The sequence below is a fragment of the Crinia signifera genome, chromosome 3 (assembly GCF_055691185.1).
Source record: "Crinia signifera chromosome 3, ASM5569118v1, whole genome shotgun sequence".
NCBI classification, from domain to species: domain Eukaryota; kingdom Metazoa; phylum Chordata; class Amphibia; order Anura; family Myobatrachidae; genus Crinia; species Crinia signifera.
In genome coordinates, this window is record NC_139219.1 from 54,836,048 (window position 1) to 54,854,544 (window position 18,497).

The 18,497-nt window shown below is 42.3% G+C and overlaps 1 protein-coding gene across 3 annotated transcripts in view; it reads right to left on the reverse strand.

Annotated features, from left to right (window-relative positions):
* Positions 1-18,497, reverse strand: part of MACROD2 (mono-ADP ribosylhydrolase 2) — a 1,799,128-nt gene that overhangs the window by 672,909 nt on the left and 1,107,722 nt on the right. The window lies entirely within an intron of this gene.

The window sequence follows — 18,497 nt, forward strand, 5'->3', positions numbered from 1 at the left end:
AATGGGAAGGTGCACCGTCAAAAGATCAACGTGAATTTTTGAAAAAAAAATTGAGCCGACATGAGGTATTTCATGCCCTACCATCCACTACGGCATGGTGGTAGAATAAAATAGTGTGCCTGAAGCATGCGAGAGGACGTGGTACATTTAGACGGTGTCCATGTTGACTATGTCGACATTCGGGACAAAAAAACGTGAAAAATACATGTCGACCTTTTGGCTGTCAACCATCCCATTGTTGACTTAATGCTTGTGTCAACCTTTTAACCCTGTCAACCTTAGCCACGTCAACCTATTTCATGTGTCAACCTAAGCCATGTCGACAGTGGTCAAACCAATGCATGTCTACCAAATGACCCGTACCCTAATATACAGCATTGTAATATTATGTTCTCATCCCTGGAACATAGCATAACCGCCATAGCAGTAGCAGAACTTGTGGGTGTTGAGTCCAGGTGCAAAAATAAAATTTGGGCCCCTCACCTCCACCCTAACCCGAGTTCACAATGTGTAATACAGCAGTGGGTGGCAGGGAGAGGCATAGGGTGAAAGGGAGAAGCAGAAATTAGAAGATCACCATTTAATTGACCCTCCAACTAACATTTTCTCTAGTCTATTATGGCTGAAGCATTATAGGTAACATTTGCTATTATTGGGGGAGGGGTGTGCAGTATTTCACTATTAAGGGGAGGGGGGGGGGTGTATGGAGTATTAGTGCATGTATATGTATGTATTAATGTATGTAGAGGCTGATCTTCCTTGCTAAAAGTTCAACGTCTGCTGATCCTCTCTGTCAGTCCCTCCCTTCCTTGCCTGTATTTTACTGTATTCAATATAAATTGCATCTACTCACATACAAAGCCATTACTCTGACTACACCGACTTATATCTCTTCTCTTATCCCTAAATATATCCCCACCCGACCTCTCCGCTCTGGACAATATCTACGTCTCTCATTACAAGATCCCACTCACAATTGCAGGTCTTTCTTCGGGCAGCACCCACCTTATGGAATGCCCTTCCACGCACATTAAGACTCTCCTCTAGCCTCCAAGCTTTCAAGCGTTCCCTGAAAACTCACCTCTTCAGGCAAGCTTATCATATTCCAGAACCCCCACACAACCTCCAGTAGCATTCATATCTAATTACATCCCATCAGAACCGTATTGCAATCTGGTGGGACTGCCATGCTATGGAATTCTATCCTCATGTATCCCTCCTATTATCCCTATAGATTGTAAGCTTGTGAGCAGGGCCCTCCTACCTCTATGTCGGTTTGTTACTACCCAGTTTGTTTTATCACTGTTTCCAATTGTAAAGCGCAACGGAATATGCTGCGCTATATAAGAAACTGTTAAACAAATAAATAATGTATTAGTGTATGTATGTATGAATGTATATATATATATATATATATGGGATACGGTCGTTTTATCGAATGACATTAGGTCGAATGTCATTTGGTCGACCCCACTAGGTCGAATGTGTAAAAAGGTCGACATGGGTTTATGTCGAACTTCCGACTATGTCGACTGCCATTAGGTCGACTGGGGTTAGGTCGAATTGCTCTTTTTGGGTTTTTTTTGGTGCCGACATGTGCCGACAGGCGGTGGTTCATGCCCTACCATCCACTAGGGCGTGGAGGAGGTTATTAAAGCTGTGGCGAGCGAAGCGAGCCACCGTGCCCGAAGCATTGCGAGCGAAGCGAGCGATGCGAGGGTCCAATTCACTATGTCAACAGTGTCCATGTCAACACTGTTGACATTTCGGCCAAAAAAACACCAAAAAGAGCAATTCGACCTAACCCCAGTCGACCTAATGGCAGTCGACATAGTCGGAAGTTCGACATAAACCCATGTCGACCTTTTTACACATTTGACATAGTGGGGTCGACCAAATGACATTCGACCTAATGTCATTCGATAAAACGAACCACATCCATATATATATATGTGTGTGTGTGTATATACATACATACACATTTTAAGTTAAAACAGAAAGAGAATTTTTACTGTAGCCAACTTGCATTTTGATGCCGAAGAGCTGAAAGGCAGAATGTGAGATATTTCAGATGTTTGGATGATATGCGGGGATATAATTTGGCAGTGTATGTAAAATCTAAAGGTGAGAAACTGTCAGGACTATTTCTAGCTTGTTTGTAAGAAACACATTTAGCTTCAAAAGGCTAAGCGCTGCAGAATGAGATTACAGCTCTTCAAATACCTTATACCCATTTTGTTGATAATTCCATCTCTACACTTTTACATCACAAATAAAGATGAAAAGAACAGCAGGCATTCACATCATACAAGCCACCAGGATGACAGGCGAATAACTGTGGACTACTGCCATGTGTACCATATGTGTAGCTCAAGGCACGTGCAGACAGAACAATGCCAAAAAGCAGGGAGTCAGGTGAGAGAGATACTGTATACATATGTCTGATATCTCATTGGCTGTCAACGCTCATAGGAGAATACGCACTTGGATTGCCCATTGACCAATGCATTCTGGGCTTGGCAATGGTGCTCACCAGGAATGAAGTCCATTATAACCAGTGGTGGATTTTACGTATGGACTGCAGGAGTTCTACCAGCCTATTGGAGGTTCTACCTGTCAGTCACAGACTGCTTGTTCTCCCATTAGGAGGTGTTTCCTCCCTGTGGGACTGCCAGACTAGGCTAGTATAAGCAAAAAATGAGTTTCCAGTATGAAGCCACAACCCTGCCTTTCATGCAGCCCTAGCCAGGTTTTAAGGGCTGCAGCCATTGCCGTTGACAGAAGATGGTGTTTTATGCATGCGAAGCCACACTGTGGCTTGTGTGCATGCATCAGTCCCATCACCTGACAGATCCATTACGCAAGTGGCGCCATGACCTGGCTGCTTTTCTGCTCTCCAGAAGTGGGTGGAGCAGCTGCCCCACTCCTAAAAGTAAGTAAGCCTCTGCTGCTTATAAACAGTCTTTTACTCGTTCTGTATCCAACACATTTTGTTTCAAACCTTACAATTTGCAATACATAAAAGCAGCGGTGGCTCCAGAGAAGGGGCTGCAGCACAGTTCAAAATGGAAATAGGGGAACCATACCAACTGCCAGTGAGTCTGTTTGGAATGGCAGATGGTGGCAGTGAGGCTCTTTTATGTGAATTTTAAACTGCTCTGGAGCAGCCACTGCATAAAAGGTTTTACTTGTAAACCTCTCCATTGGGTGGTTGCCATAATGTCCGTGCATATGTAAAAAAATAATTCAGTACTTGATAATAGTACAAGCTGTGATCTTGTTTATAGAACTCAAATATCATAAAGTAGATATTCATTTTTTTTGGGGGGGGATCATTATAGTCGTGTTGAAGTCAACATTTAAGGAAGGGGTGACGGACCGGTTCCCAACAGTCGGGATCCCGACAGTCATTTACCTGACGTCGGGATCCCGACTGTCAAAACGCCGACAGCCGGGTGCCCGACGGTCACCCGCTATTTTCCCTCATGGGGGTCCACGATCCCCATAGAGGGAGAATAGAATAGGTGCCACCGTGCCCGCAGCGTGGCTGGTGCAGCGAGCCCGCAAGGGGCTTTTTTGCGCTCACCATGCTGTCTGAGTCCGGGCAGTCAGGATCCTGACGTCAGGCTACTGACTGTCGGGATCCCGACTGTCGGAGTCCCATACCTCACCCTAAGGAAGGCCTTTGTAAACTCTATAAGGGGGTATTCAATGCCCTTGCGATGAGTTATCGGAATATAGAAGTGCCGATAACCCACCATCAGGGTATTCATTCACTCGCTGTCTGCCTCCTTGCCTGTTCCCTGAGGTGAGGTGGCAAAGGCAATTGTGGCCATTAAAATGGCGAGGCTCACCACAAAATGCGGTGCACTCGCTGCATTTGTGTCGAACCTCGCTGGGTAAGGGGATTCTCACCATTCTCTCATGACGAGGATCCGGCCCCATCATTGAATATGGCGAGGGGGTTTCACAGCGAGGATGGCTTATTTTCAGCAAGGAAAAGCCATCCTCGTCGTACAAACCCCCTCGCCAACGGCATTGAATACCACTCTATGAGGTGAAGTACCGTCACTGACAGTAGAGGCCACTTGACGGACCAAATTACTCCTTTTTATGCTAAAAGATGTCATTACAAAAAGTGAAAGAATTTTTGGCAGGGAAACTGATCTGGGTTAAACTTGCTGAATATAGAGAGAGGGAGCTGTGAAGACAGATTGGATGTAGGTGCAGATAGGTTGGTGGAGAGTCTGTGGGCTAAAACCTGTCACAGCTCAAAGTGACAGTAAATACTGCCACAGCTCAAAGTCTGCAGAAGTTATCAATTGATGGTCTTTTAACTAGTTTATTACTATTCTTCATCTGATTACTTAGACTTTTCATTACAGGTTATTTCTTATGATATGAGGTGAGTGTATCTGTATCACGGTCTTCACACACAGTATACAATACCGGTGCCAGATGACAGCCCGACAGTCGGGATTCCGATGATCAGTATGCCAACATCTGAATTCCGACTTACAGTGGCGATTTTCCCTTGTGGGGGTCCACAACCCCCATAGAGGAAGAATAGAACCTTTGGCGTGCCCAGAGAGGCACCGATCCTACAAGGATCTTCTATGCGCTTGCCCCCACCAGTTGGGTTACCAGCAATCAGGATTCCAATGTCGGTATACTGACCGTTGCAATCCCAACTGTCTGCCCGCTACAATACGACACCCTACTATACATATACACTACTGTATGTTGATTCTTTTTTGTTTGAAAATGATCCCATATTTAGGTGTTAGTGAGTACTCTATTGTAAAGATCTCTTAGTCCATTATTGAAAAAATCATAGACCAATTAATTCTGCGCCTTTATCGGCGAGTTGAAAACTAATTTCTGCAATCATTTCTAAATGACAACATTTCATAAACTTGGAATATGTATTTCTTGTGACCTTCAGTATAGAAGCTCAAAGTGATCTTGGCGTAATCATCATTAACCATGACAATGCAGAATACGGAAACCCTTCACATCTCAATAATGTATGACGATCTATCTAGTACAAAATCAGATATAAAAATAGCACAATGGCCTAGATTTACTAAAAGTCTCAAAAATGGTAGATTAGTACAGCTAAACCTCAGTACTAGGATAATACACTGCCTGCTGACTGCGGAAAAATGGATATCACTGTCAATTTATTTTATATGTACGAAAAGAATCATTTTCTGTTCTAGACTGTTATTGGCTGTAATACAGTAAAACCAAGTTCTGCAGAAAATAAAATTAAAAGTGTAAAAAAAAAAAAAAAAAAAACGATACTGTAAGATATAAATGGATTATACATTCAGGGAAAGAATTCTATTGCATGACTTTATTATACAAATTATACATTTATTTTATGATAAGCTCCACAATTAACATTTTCAATATAACAAAAGTAAAAGAATTCATTGCTTGATGTTATCCTTATATGTCATTGCCGTTCTCTACAAAGGTAATATAAAACAGGCCCACTCCACTGATGACAGCTGAAACTGCTCCCGTATCTTTAAGAAGGGACCTCATACTGCTAATTCTACTGAAATTTCAGTTTCTGTGTCAGCAAGTCTACAAAGGTGTCAATCAAACGCTATCTGTTCAGATAGGACAAACGCGTCTCAGCCAACATGGCAACCTGCTGCAAAGAAACGATAGGTGCCATGATGGACATAATTATTTAATTGTAAAGACTACTGTTACATTGTCCATTTTATTCAACACAGCCTTTGGTATAAATTAATGCAAATAACAGATTAATTTGCTTCTAGAAAAACTCTGCTATGCAATTTTCTGTATTCTTATTATTAATCATTCCCAGTAGATATGTACAGTTTGGTTCTCAAGGAACCTGAATCCACGAGAATTTTTGGAATCCGAACAAAACCAAAATCCAGGCTGAATCTCCCAAAGAGATCTGATCCCCATTTCGGATCTTCTTACGGCTTGTAATTCAGATTTTAAATCTAAAGGCCCCCATACATTAGTCTGACTTGTCCTAAGGAGTCCAACAGACAATAGACATACATATATATATATATATATATATATATATATACATACATACATATATATATATATATATATATATATATATATATATACATATATATATATATACATACAGAGATTATATTAATGCAAGCAGGCAGTAGGAAAAGTCTGGAAATTGGACTCATGTGCTGGCAGCTATGTACAAAGGAATTAATAACCTAAAGCACAAATATCACATGTCTGTAGGATTGAGGATGAGAACGTGTAGATAAAATAAAATATATGAGCAAATATAAATGGTTTATAGAGCGCAATAAACATCACACGGAATGTGCTAATAAGGCGGTAGCCCAAGTAAAAATGTGTTTACTAAGTTCCCTTCACGCTTTCATACCCCGCAATGTTCTCCCTTATTAATAATTCTGGTTACTGTCAGTCATTAATCACCAACCACAATGTATTTATATATTTATTTTTAATGACAGTCATCAGACTATTTCAAATTGAATTAGAAAAGAATATGATACAGAGAAAAAAACTCAAAGCACTTGAAAGTTAATTTGGACTCTTATGTTCTGATTTACACAGCGGCACTTCTGTATTATCTTCAGACCTTAATATGTTAGAGGTCAAGTGACAGAGAATGAGAATTACCAGAATACTTTATAGCATAAACTCTTTTCTGCTCAGGACTTTAATTTACCTAAATGTACTTATTGAAAGAGCCTAATGACCGCTTTAACTTACAAATGTGCTCACTGATTTCTATTAATCCTGAGGACTAAATTGTTGTAAAATTGTCCATGTACACAGTCACCAAAGCTCTTACTAAGCAAGGGTCAATTCACAGCCATTAGTATAAGTGTGCATGTCCTTGCCCCCGTGGCTCAGGTTTCACTGATGGAAGCAGAAGGTCAAGTGATGTTTAAGTTTAGAATTTTGGAATCCAGGAGGTTCTAGATACAGCTAAAGCAATCATTGGCTGTGCAGCATTTCTGGATTTTCATGTAAATGAGAACCCATTGAGCTCATGTTCTAGATCAGTGGTTCTCAAACTGTGGGTCCTGACCATCTCAGCATGGGCTCGAGACTCTATGTTGCTGACCATCAGGCTGATGACTTCTCTGTTCTCAATCGGTGATTCAAGGAGTCTGAAAAATATGTTGAATTGTCTGCTACTTCAGACATCATTTTGTGCCTCCGCAATGCTGCCATGTATGTGCTGTCTGCTGACTACACATGTGATGTGATGACCTTCTGCAGTCACTTGCTGGGGTCCTGTCATTATTTTTATTGTCTGATGGGGTCCCAGAGCAAAATAGTTTGAGGATCCATGTTCTAGTTCATCCATAAGTTTAGGATTTGCACTGACTTTGAAAATTCTATGACATGTAAGGAACCACATGGTATTATCAGGCTTAGTTAGTGCATACTGTTACTCCAAACTGTTCCAGTTTTAGCAGAGCAGAACATGTTTTCCGGCACTATCTGGCTGTTCCACCAGTGGGTCACAGTGAGGAAAGTTGGAGAGTGGGGCTAGGGTCATAGCCAACTGCTCCAGAGTGCTGAGCATGCCCCCACAGTGATTCAAACTGGGGTGTAGCTCATGAGTGCTGCATTTTCCCTAAAGCCATGCCCATAGATGGGAGGCCATGCCCCCTAATTTCAGGTAGAAGTCTCCAGGAGCAAAAGTGTCACTCTCTTTGCACCATGAATGTTGGGAAGTATGGTTAATGAACCCACTGTAATGATACGTTTCACACTTGTCCTTCATCCTGGATTCCCCACAGTGTTGGACTGGGACATGAATAGACTATAGCGGCAATGCAGTGTTAGGGGGCCCATGATTATGGGGTATGGCCAGCCACCATGAGAGCTTGGCTTACCATTAGAGAATTCATGGTCTTTATATACATAAATAATATTTACCAGGCTGATCTTAGCATGGGGATGAATGCAGAGCTATAGGGCCAGCCACTCACTGGCATTAATGGTGTTCTAGGGTTGGCCATCCATGATTCAAAACCATCTACGGTTTATGGCCAATTGCAAATGCTTTTGCCTTTGATGGGGAGAACCAGATTGTTTCCCTCCTTAAACGGCACAGCATCACTGAATAGTTATTGTTTACAAGTATTGTGACAATCATAGCTCCACCCCGGACACCCACAAAGCCCTGCCTGCATGTTGAATGGCCCACAGGCCAGTCAGTAATACTATAAGAATGACCATCAGTTGGTGAAAGCATCAATAGTTATCCATTACATAGTAGATGACCGTTGATTGCTACTTGGCCACCATTGATGACTAACTGCACCTTTCATGTCTATAATACCTGCAGGTGGCTTCCTGTCCCTGGGATGATTGCTGTGTATCACGGCTTCTGCACCAGGGATACAACAACCAGCATCTCATTCCTGGGTCTGTCCAGACTTCTATTAGTTAGTAACACGGGAGTCTGGGGACGGGTAGATACAGGAAGAAGACACTGTTGTGTCCTGGGTGCAATGGCTGTAATACACAACACTGAACCCCAGGGATAGGCAGATACACACAGGTATGAAAATCTACATTAAAGGTGCAGTTAGTCTTATACCCTTACCGGCCCCAGCTGCGTGGCTTATGTGACACCCCCTGGGGACTAACTGCCACTAGTAGTTGGCGCCTACCAAAAGTGCCTCAATGGGTCAGAGCTGTTTTAGCTGTACAAGTGTATTATATTATATTAGGCAGGTGGTTTCAATGTTACAGCAGATTTTCTAAGCTGATGTCGCATTTGCACATGTATACGTAGACCTTTTCACAGATGTTACAAATTATGAACTCAAAAAACTAAGCACATATATAAAAGTTGATACTAACACCAACTCCAACACCAAGGAACAAGATGATGCAAGCACAATCAAGATAAACACAGGAATATTGATGCATCTTTAAAAAGTCTACATCATAGATGGAATGTGTCACTACCAGCAGCAGTAGGGTTATTTGGCTGAATATGGACCTCACTGGTAATTTTAGCAAATAAGACAACAATGCAATGTACAGTATGGTAGGAACCCAAACAGCTGGGAGTGTTACACCCATCTATCTAGATGAGATCTGTAGTTGGCCATTGGCCTTGATAATCAAATGTAGCGAGCCTTGAAACCCCCCCCCCCCTCCCCATACCTATATTCTGATTGCTGACTATAGTATACATTATTTTTAAGCCTGGCTGTCAGGGGCGTAAGTAGATCTTTGTAGGCCCCAAAGCAAGAGTTTGTAAGGGCCCTGATGTACCAACAAATGGTGATAAATAAATATACCTTATACAGTAAAGATGGGCCCCCTTTAACTCCGGCCCCAAAGCAGCTGCATCCCTTGAAACCTATGGCAGTTACGCCCTTGCTGACTGTGTACTTTTATGTTTCTGTGTCTAATACCTAACTGTGCCCCTTGTCAAGAAAACTTTTTTGGGGCAATCAATAACACATTGATTGGGAGGGATCCTTAATTATATAGCTTTCCCATATATACGTAGGAGAAGATTGATCCTGCAAAGTGTTCCTATTCTTTATGAAAGTGCCCCAAACATTAACCAGGCATTATCCAGATTACACTATGAGGGACTTAAGTATAAGATCAATTGATTTATAAAACTGCCCTGATTTTGAACATTCTGAAAGAAAAAATATATTTATATGTGCTTGATAATTAGGAATAATGTTTATTAATTGGAATAACACTTTTTCTGCTGGCATATGCAATCAGTGAATTATTATTATTATATTGTCGTTTGAGATTTTTTATTACAAATATACTTTTATGCTAAAAACTATTCATAACTGTGATTTAATACAACATTCTCTGACAAGAGCAGCTCCATATTGGTTTCTAAAAAGAAAAAAAAAGCAATTCCTCCTTTATGGAAGCAGCTGCTCCCAGGTGTAAGTAGATTCTACTAATCAAGACGTTGAAGGTTGACCAATTTATTTTTATGCGCTTGGTTTTCTTTTGTTGTGGCTGGAATATTGATCCCTCTCTCCAATATATCACATTTTGATAATAATAATAGTAATAAAAAATCCTATTTACAGACACTTCGGTCTATGAGAGACATATGGGGTGCTATGTACATACCAGCTGAGACTTTGGATTGATATGTTGCATGGACTTTGCATGAGGACTATGCAATAAATAATAGACAAAAAAAAAACTGTATATGAGATGTGAATGTAACTTTATCAGGATCAGGAAAAGTTCACAATCCATGGTCCAAGTCTATAATATTATAATATATGAACTAAAGCATTTGTGCAAAGAATAATACTATATAATACTATATAATACTAACACTACAACTTGTGAATGGCAATATGTTTTTATACTTTCAAAGGACATTGGTTATTTTAGGTTTCTCCCCATTACAACAGCAATTAATCTTCACGTTCATCAAAAGTTTCCACATGTCGGCAAAAAGTCAGTATTTTAGAAGCTTTGAAACCACCCCGTAAGAATAAATGTACCACTTCATAAGGCCAATCTCTATATATGTGTGCATGTGAGAGTTAGCTTCGGCTTTCATTTCAATGTGCATAAAGTAAAAATAGAGGGTCTCGGTCAGTTGCTAAGGCGGAGCAATGCCAGTTTTGCAGGACTGTTGAGTGGACTTCCTAGCAGCTCCTGGTGTAATTGGTAAACCCCCATTGTCATGAAAACATTGGAATGACATGTAGCCACATCCCCAAATCATCATATACATAGTGGCGCCGAGAGGGGAGGGGGTAAGCGTAATTTATACTTTGGACCTGGTCTGTTGGCAGGGCCCAAGTCTTGCTTGCCCCTCCCCATTGCAGGGAGCAAGGAAGAACTATTGCTGCAACAGCCTCTTTCCATTTCCGCACTTTCTGCTCACTGCTTTGTGCTAAGCAGGGGAGAGAGGCAGCTGCAGCGGCACAACATAATTCATTTTTCTCTCTCTTTTCTTCTCTTTGCATTGCATTGCAGTTGGGTTTTAAGAAGAAAGCCTTGGAGACACAAAACGTTACATTTGGTGTTATTGGGGATAAAGTATTTAATAATAAATATACTAAGTAGAAATTAAATATAAAAATGTGTCCTTTCAAATAGTTCTAATTGAGGAATAATTTTCTGGCTGTCAGAAAAGTCAACACTAAATACTGTACACTACATAAAAAAAAATTGTTGCTAAAACTTTGCCTAATGGAAACAAATGAACAAAAAAGAATTAAATGCATTGTCATCACACAAGTGTCATTAAATTCCTAACTTTAAACTGAGCTGTACTAATTAATATAAACCTAGAAACCTCATGCTGAGTCTTGTTTTATTAGCTGCAAACAGTGTACATACTAATTATGCAAATCTAATTAAAGCTTTCTCAATACCACAAAGGTGAAAGTAGAGAAAACACTTTGTAGCTATAAAGCCTATACAAACCTATTTGAAATTGTGGAAAAAAACATTAATTCTCTAAAAATAATTATTTTTAAAAGTATTAAAGGGATAATTGAATTATCAAATAAAAATTTCGGTACTTATGTAGTAACTGGGCTGCCGATTTCTAAATCGGGTCGGATCGGGAGATCGCATCGCATCGCATGCGACCATGCGATTCGATGCGATGCGATGCGATGCGATGACCCGATTTTTCCATAGGAATCAATGTTAAAATGGACTGAGTCCATTTTAACATGGAATTCAATGGGAAAAATGGGTCCTTTTCATACCCCTACTATCCAAGTGGGCATGGAGTTGGATATAAACCTGTGGCGAGCGTAGCGAGCCACCGAGCCCGAAGCGTGGCGAGCGAAGCGAGCCCCGCGAGGGGACGAATACCGTCCCCTCGCGGGGCTCGCTTCGCTCGCCACGCTTCGGGCTCGGTGGCTCGCTACGCTCGCCACAGGTTTATATCCAACTCCATGCCCACTTGGATAGTAGGGGTATGAAAAGGACCCATTTTTCCATAGGAATCATTTTAACATTGATTCCTATGGAAAAATCGGGTCATCGCATCCGATATCGGATGCGATATCGGATGCGATGCGATGCGATATCGCATCGCATCGCATCTGATTGTATGCCTTAACTTAAGGCATACAATCAAAAAATCGGCAGCCCAGTTACTACATAAGTACCAAAATTTCCTCTTAAACACAAATTTAAATAATAAATAGAATTGTTTTTTTTTTTTAAATGATAAAATGATTCAGTGCATAAGATGCAAAGATTATTCAAATGATATAACAGGACTCAAAGTGCTTTACATTTGCCTTTATTACACAAAATGCAAAACAAGCTTAACAGAGGATATTAGCAAAATGCAGAGAGAACAGGAAAGTCTTAAGTCTATTTTGAAAGACTTACGTGGGAGTTTCTCGGACTTTGCACGGAAGCGAGTTCCATAGAGTCAGAGCTACAAAGCTGAAATCTCAGCTCCCAGATGAGTTTACAGAAATTTTAGGAACAGTTTATCTACAGATCACAGAAATCAAGTGGCAAGTAAGGTACCTTGGGCTTTGAAAGTTATTAAGCCAAATTTTAAAGTGATTCGCCATCTTGTAGGTAGACATTAAATGAGAATAGAGAATTGATGTTACAGCAGAGGTGCCAATTTATATTTTTTTGGTGGCGGGTGCTCAATGAGTGAAACACCGTCAGATTCTGGGGTCCCGGGATGGTTATTAGGGGACAGAGGGCCGCCGCCTACCTGTCTCTGCTGTCGTGCTGGTGGTCCATCCCAGCTGTGTATGTGACCAATGGTCTGCTGGGGATGGCTGGTGCGGCTGTGGCAGTCCCTCAATGCCTGCAGTGTCTGCACAGGCAGTTCTCTGAGTGGGGGCAGGTTTGCAGAGCTGCATGTCACCATGGCACGACACACGCTGGACCCGCAATGCACCTCTGTGAATGCGGCCTCCTTGTGTGAGGGCTAGGGATGGATTTTCTGGGGCCTATCCACGAGGCCCATTGATACCCGCTGGAACCTGCCTGTGGGTGCTCACCATTTTCCAAGGGTGCTCGGGCCTGAAAGAGCTCACGGAATTGGCAACTATGTGTTACAGTATGTGTCTGAAACAAGGCTGGTTGGTTACTAGCCTGGTAGTTGCATTGTATTTTATACCATCTGAAAGCGGTGCAATTCTTTTGCTGTGAGACCAAGGTCGAGGGCATTGCAGTAATCTAGTATCTTCTCAGTGAATAAAAAACACTATCACACCAGCTCTGAGCTGATGGAGTGGAGGACAACAATGACACACTGTTGATATGACTGAACGCCAACAAGCACAATCTCGACATCCAATTTTTGATACATTTATGGTTAGGGGTAGGTATTGCTGTAGGCTGCAGGTAGGGTTTTATACTTCTATGTAAAACCAATAGGTCAACATACTGAATGACAACATACGCAATGTCTATATTGTGAATGCTGAGATTTGACAGGTGGACATTTAAACCAGAATACAGCACCCTAATAAAGGCTGTCACGATTTACGGGGGATGAATAGTGTTATCAAGCTGTGCACCCATCACCTTCACGTGGGAAGAGGAAGCATGAGGTACAATAGGGTGGCTTGATCTTCAAAGAGCATGGGATGACACCTCAAAATGTGCTTTTTAGCCATTCCAGAAGAACAGGCAAGTATGGTGCCCATCAGAAGATTAGTAAAGCAATAATAACAGTGGAATCACAATTACTGTATCTAATACATACATTCTATTGGCATTCCGTAGTTCCAAATGCCATAAAATTCACTTTATAAAGTTTGACTGTAATTTTTGGTGCATCATGAATCAGAATTCTTGGAAAATAATACCCACAAATAAATTTCCAATGGCTTGTCTTCAGACATATAACCCAGGAATGACCCAAACTAGCTTTGATGACTTCCATATAGGCAGAAAGGAATTGTAATGCATCTACCCGAGGGACTTTTGATGTGTATGTGACAAGTGATTCATTCACCCAGAAAGGGGTGATGTTTAGTGCACAGATGACAAACAGAACCAGTTAACTAACGTGCCCAAAAGACCCTTCAAGGGCAGATTTTATATTTGTCAATGTTGTAAACATGTTTATTTATTTCAGACTGGAAATGTGTGCAAAAATAGATCATACATTATCGGGGTTATTCTGATGCGAACCCCATGCGAGAATGCGAACGCAATGTTTTAGATATGCGCATTTCTGCACATGTGCCAGGTGCGTGCGGCCATGGCAAACAGAGTGTTTGCCAGGCAAACGCACCTAAGACAGCAGACGTGGGGTGGCAGGCTAAGGGAATTGCCCATGGGAGTGCCCAGTGCTTCATGGCTGTTCCCATGGAAATCACCCAGTGACGCACGTGCGGGGGGCGGGCAACTGAAATCACTGGATGCAAGTAAAATCTGGCACTACCTCCGTTCTAGACCACAAAAACAGCAGCCACGTGTACAGGGACCCGTTAAAGGTTCCAGTGCCCTAGGCTAATACACACGTAACTCCCCTTGTAATGCTGCAAAACACACATGTATGGGTGCTCAGGGACTCGCCATTCATATATTTGTGGTGTTGGAGGTTGACTTTGGCTTTTGGCTCCTCAGCTGGCTCTGTAGCACAATGTACATAAAATAATGATATCATCAGTGAGACATATTGGCACAGATATCTGGAAGTCACCTTAAGAACTTCACCACCTCCACCCCCCACAGTTCATTGGGAACGGTGATAACTAACAAGCATGGAATAAATTAGGCCTTCATTTTTTACATTGGCTATCACCTGCAAGGTGCCCCCTCCCCCAGTTCTGGTGCCCAAGGCTGCAGCCTAATCAGCATATTGGTTAATCAGACACTGCCTGTGTACTCATCACATGACGGAAACAGCAGAGGGTACAATGACTGCAAGACCAAATGCTCCAGAACTGGAACAGGCTGTAGTCACTTCTGAACCTTTTGTTCCTCTAGTCAAGCCTACATATACACATGATTTCTCTGGCAGATGCCATCAATAAAATAAATCTCTATAATAGGGTGTTGGTATACCTTGCTCAAGCTCACAATGTGGGCATCTATTATGCTGACACGAGAAGGTCAACATGGATGTAATTTCTGCATGGATGTAATGTCTGCATGTTCATGATGTTGAGATTAATTAGGTCGATAGTGATGTAATGCTGTCACTGCACTTTTCATCTATTATTATCCCTTATGCAAACCCTACACCAAACTGTAACCCTAACCCTAATGGAGATGTCAACATTATGACAATGATATCAATATAAATTATGCCAACCTTCTTCTGCCAACATTGTGAATGTCAATATTCTCACTGCATACCATAATAGGCTGGACACCATGTTGGCCACACATTGGTGACATTTCGATCACAAATAAAAGATGAGGAGCAAGGTCAGAACAAGGGAATAAAATGGACCCTCACGGGCTTGCTTCGCTCACCATGCTTCGGGTATGGAGGGCTTGTTCCTTCACTATCCATGCCACCACTGGTTGCCTTTAGTAACCAGGTGGTGAGCGAAGCACAGTGAGCCCGCAAGGGTACATTTGGGTCCCTTGTTCTGACCTTGCTCCTCCTCTCCCTGCCCCCTCTCCTTCCCGGGTCCTTTACGGTGAAGGGGAACTAGTCACAACCCTAGTGTAAGGCACTAAGATAGTTGCTAATCTCTATGACTCCTTTCCTTGGATTATTTGACTTTTTACTGGTCTCTGATGGCTTGTCTCTGCTACCTGACCAGACAGACCTAAAATTATAGAAACATGCCTACAGGTTACGGATGACAAATTAATAATATGATCTGGCTCCAAAGTAAGTAAAGACACGAACGTAGATCTTATGAAGGATCCACACATACAAATACATACTGTAGGACTGTAGACCAGACATACTGTAGACACAGTGGTAAGGGACTCACCATAGCAAAGGTCTGTCTTGTCTGTAGGGACAGCACACTGGGGTAGGGGCTGTGGGTGGCTGCTGTAGTCTGTCACGGTCAGCCCTGGCAAGAGGCTGGTCACAAACAACTGTTGGTCTGGCTCAGCGCTCCTCCTCGGCAGTGGTAGTGCCAGTGGCAAGACATAGGGAAGAGCCAACGCAGCTAAAAATGTAGTAATGAGCCTACCTTATCCCTGGGGCAACTCTCTGACCCTTGGAGGCCTGGCACGGGTGTCCCCTGTGCCCCTACAGTCACATGGTCTGCATCTAATAGACCAAGTGTCCAGTGGCAGAACTTGTGGGTGGTAAGCACACGTGCAAAAAAAAACAACATAATTTGGGCCCCTCTCTTCCACCACATGAGGGAAGGAGCAGAGGGAGGCAGAGTGGGACATGAAGAGGAGGACAGGGGCAGAAGCAGGCCCCTTAGTATCCAGGGGCCCCAGTGCACTGCACCTGCTGCCCCAATTTTAGTTCTGCCTCTGAAAATGTCATTTTTTATTTGACTTGTACATTACTACTACTATATTGTCCTTTTGTTTTCTTTGAAAGGACAAAGTCCCTAAACATTTGCTGCTGTTGGAAGGTAAAACCAGGACACATTATGAATGGTGATTCAAGGTTTCCAGGAAACACAGCAGAAACCTGAAATAAACGGCTAAAATTAACCACAAAAAAATAAACTAAAAATAAATAAACATAAAATCAAAAGAAACAAAACTCATTTTTCACCATAAATTATTAAAGCTAACATTTCCACTCGCTGCGTTGCTCCCAACCGCTGCGGGTCTCACCTGCCTTATTACTTGTAATCTCTTTTTTAACTTTAGATTTTTGCCTCTGCAAATTTACCCTTCAACACTTTTCAGTTACTGTCAGGCTCTGGCAAAATTGCTTTAAGCCAAAAACATCTTCATAATGCTGGGAAGTAAATAAATACATTCATTACATTACTCTTTGCAGAAACATTTCAGTCAGGCTTGCTGATATCAAAGCAGACAAGTGAAGGCTTGGACAGCAAAATGAGATCTAACGCTGAGGTCCTGCGCTTGAAAGAAGAACACACTTGGTTTTTTTTAGCAATAAAAAAGAGCCTACAAGAAATAAGCCATCTACAAAGTTTCCAATAATACGCAGGGTATCCAACGTTACTTTTTTAACTTCATAGCAGGCAATGTTTTTAAAGGAAAGCCAATTAAACGAACATCTGTGCTTACTGTGGTTGCCTAATCATACTGTTATAGTTGGAATAAATTTAACAACCACCAGTCATCACAGGATCGCTTTTTTTTCCCCAGTTAGTGAAAGGAAAGGGAAAAAAAAGAAAGGGGATTTTAATGGCGAAAAACAACCATATAAGCCAGTTCATCTGTAACGGAAGGCAGTCGCATATAACGGATCTTTTAACACTACACGAACATTGCTCGCAACAATTATATTACACAAAATTAGTTTATGCGTTGTTAGGCATACAAGGGCAGTAAGTGGGGCAATTCAGACCTGCTCACTGTGCAAACCTCCGCGAGCACCTTCGGCTAATTTTTTCATTCGTTCAACGTTTCATGGATGTGCTGACAAAAAACAGTGGGCGTGCCCATAGTAACGCTGGGCGGGCCTGTCAGGATGCAAGCGTGCCCCTGCCTGCTTGGGATGGCTGACATCACATGACATCAGTGCCGTCAGAGAAATGCATGAGCTGCAATTCATCCCATTATCATAACAGCAAGGTTTCATTGGCAACTGGACTCAAAAGAGACCGGTTGCATTTTTCTTATATGTAGCAATCTGCCTGTAGCACCAGAGGTGCTGTGGCCACTTGTGAGTGATTCTGCCTTGACGTCAGGACCTGGCTCTTACCTACCTTCCCTACCGACAGGCAGTCAGCAGAGACCAATAGAAAGAGTCCAACTGTTAAAGTGTTTTTGATTTACCCTTTAAAAAACTTTCCTGCACCTGGGATTGATGACACTACATAACTACTTATGTTCTGGTGGCCTAAATACAATACAGAATGCTAACCCCTAAAATGTTTAGAAGCTGCATAATGCAGACCTTATTTTACAGGGGCTTCATTGTGTAGATACTAAGGGGGATATTCAATCTTGGGTCATGGCTGCCGTGACCCTGTCCTGTTCTCGGTCTGCTCGACCGAGAAATCGCAGCCGGTATTCAATGTCCCACCTGCAGTGGGATGAGAAGGGAGTGTGGCCACGAGCTGCGGCCGTGAAGAGGCGAGCTGCAGCCGGGAGCTCATCAATTCCTGCCTGTTCTCGGCAGAACGAGCCCGACTGCTTGTGAAGTTGGGCTTGTTCTGCCGAGATCCCCTGTTCAATGCTGTCAGGGAAGACAGCATTGAATAGGGCCCTGCAGCCATCTCTCCTGTTGGGAGATGGCTGTGGGAGATTGAATACCCCCATAATGTATGATGGCTTTATTTGACAGATCACCCCAAATCTCTGGAACTGTACTACGCAGTACCTAGGTCTTTGTACTGACTTTAGCCAACCCGCCTAGTTGGTGGCTTGTACAATGACAGTCTAGATTGGAG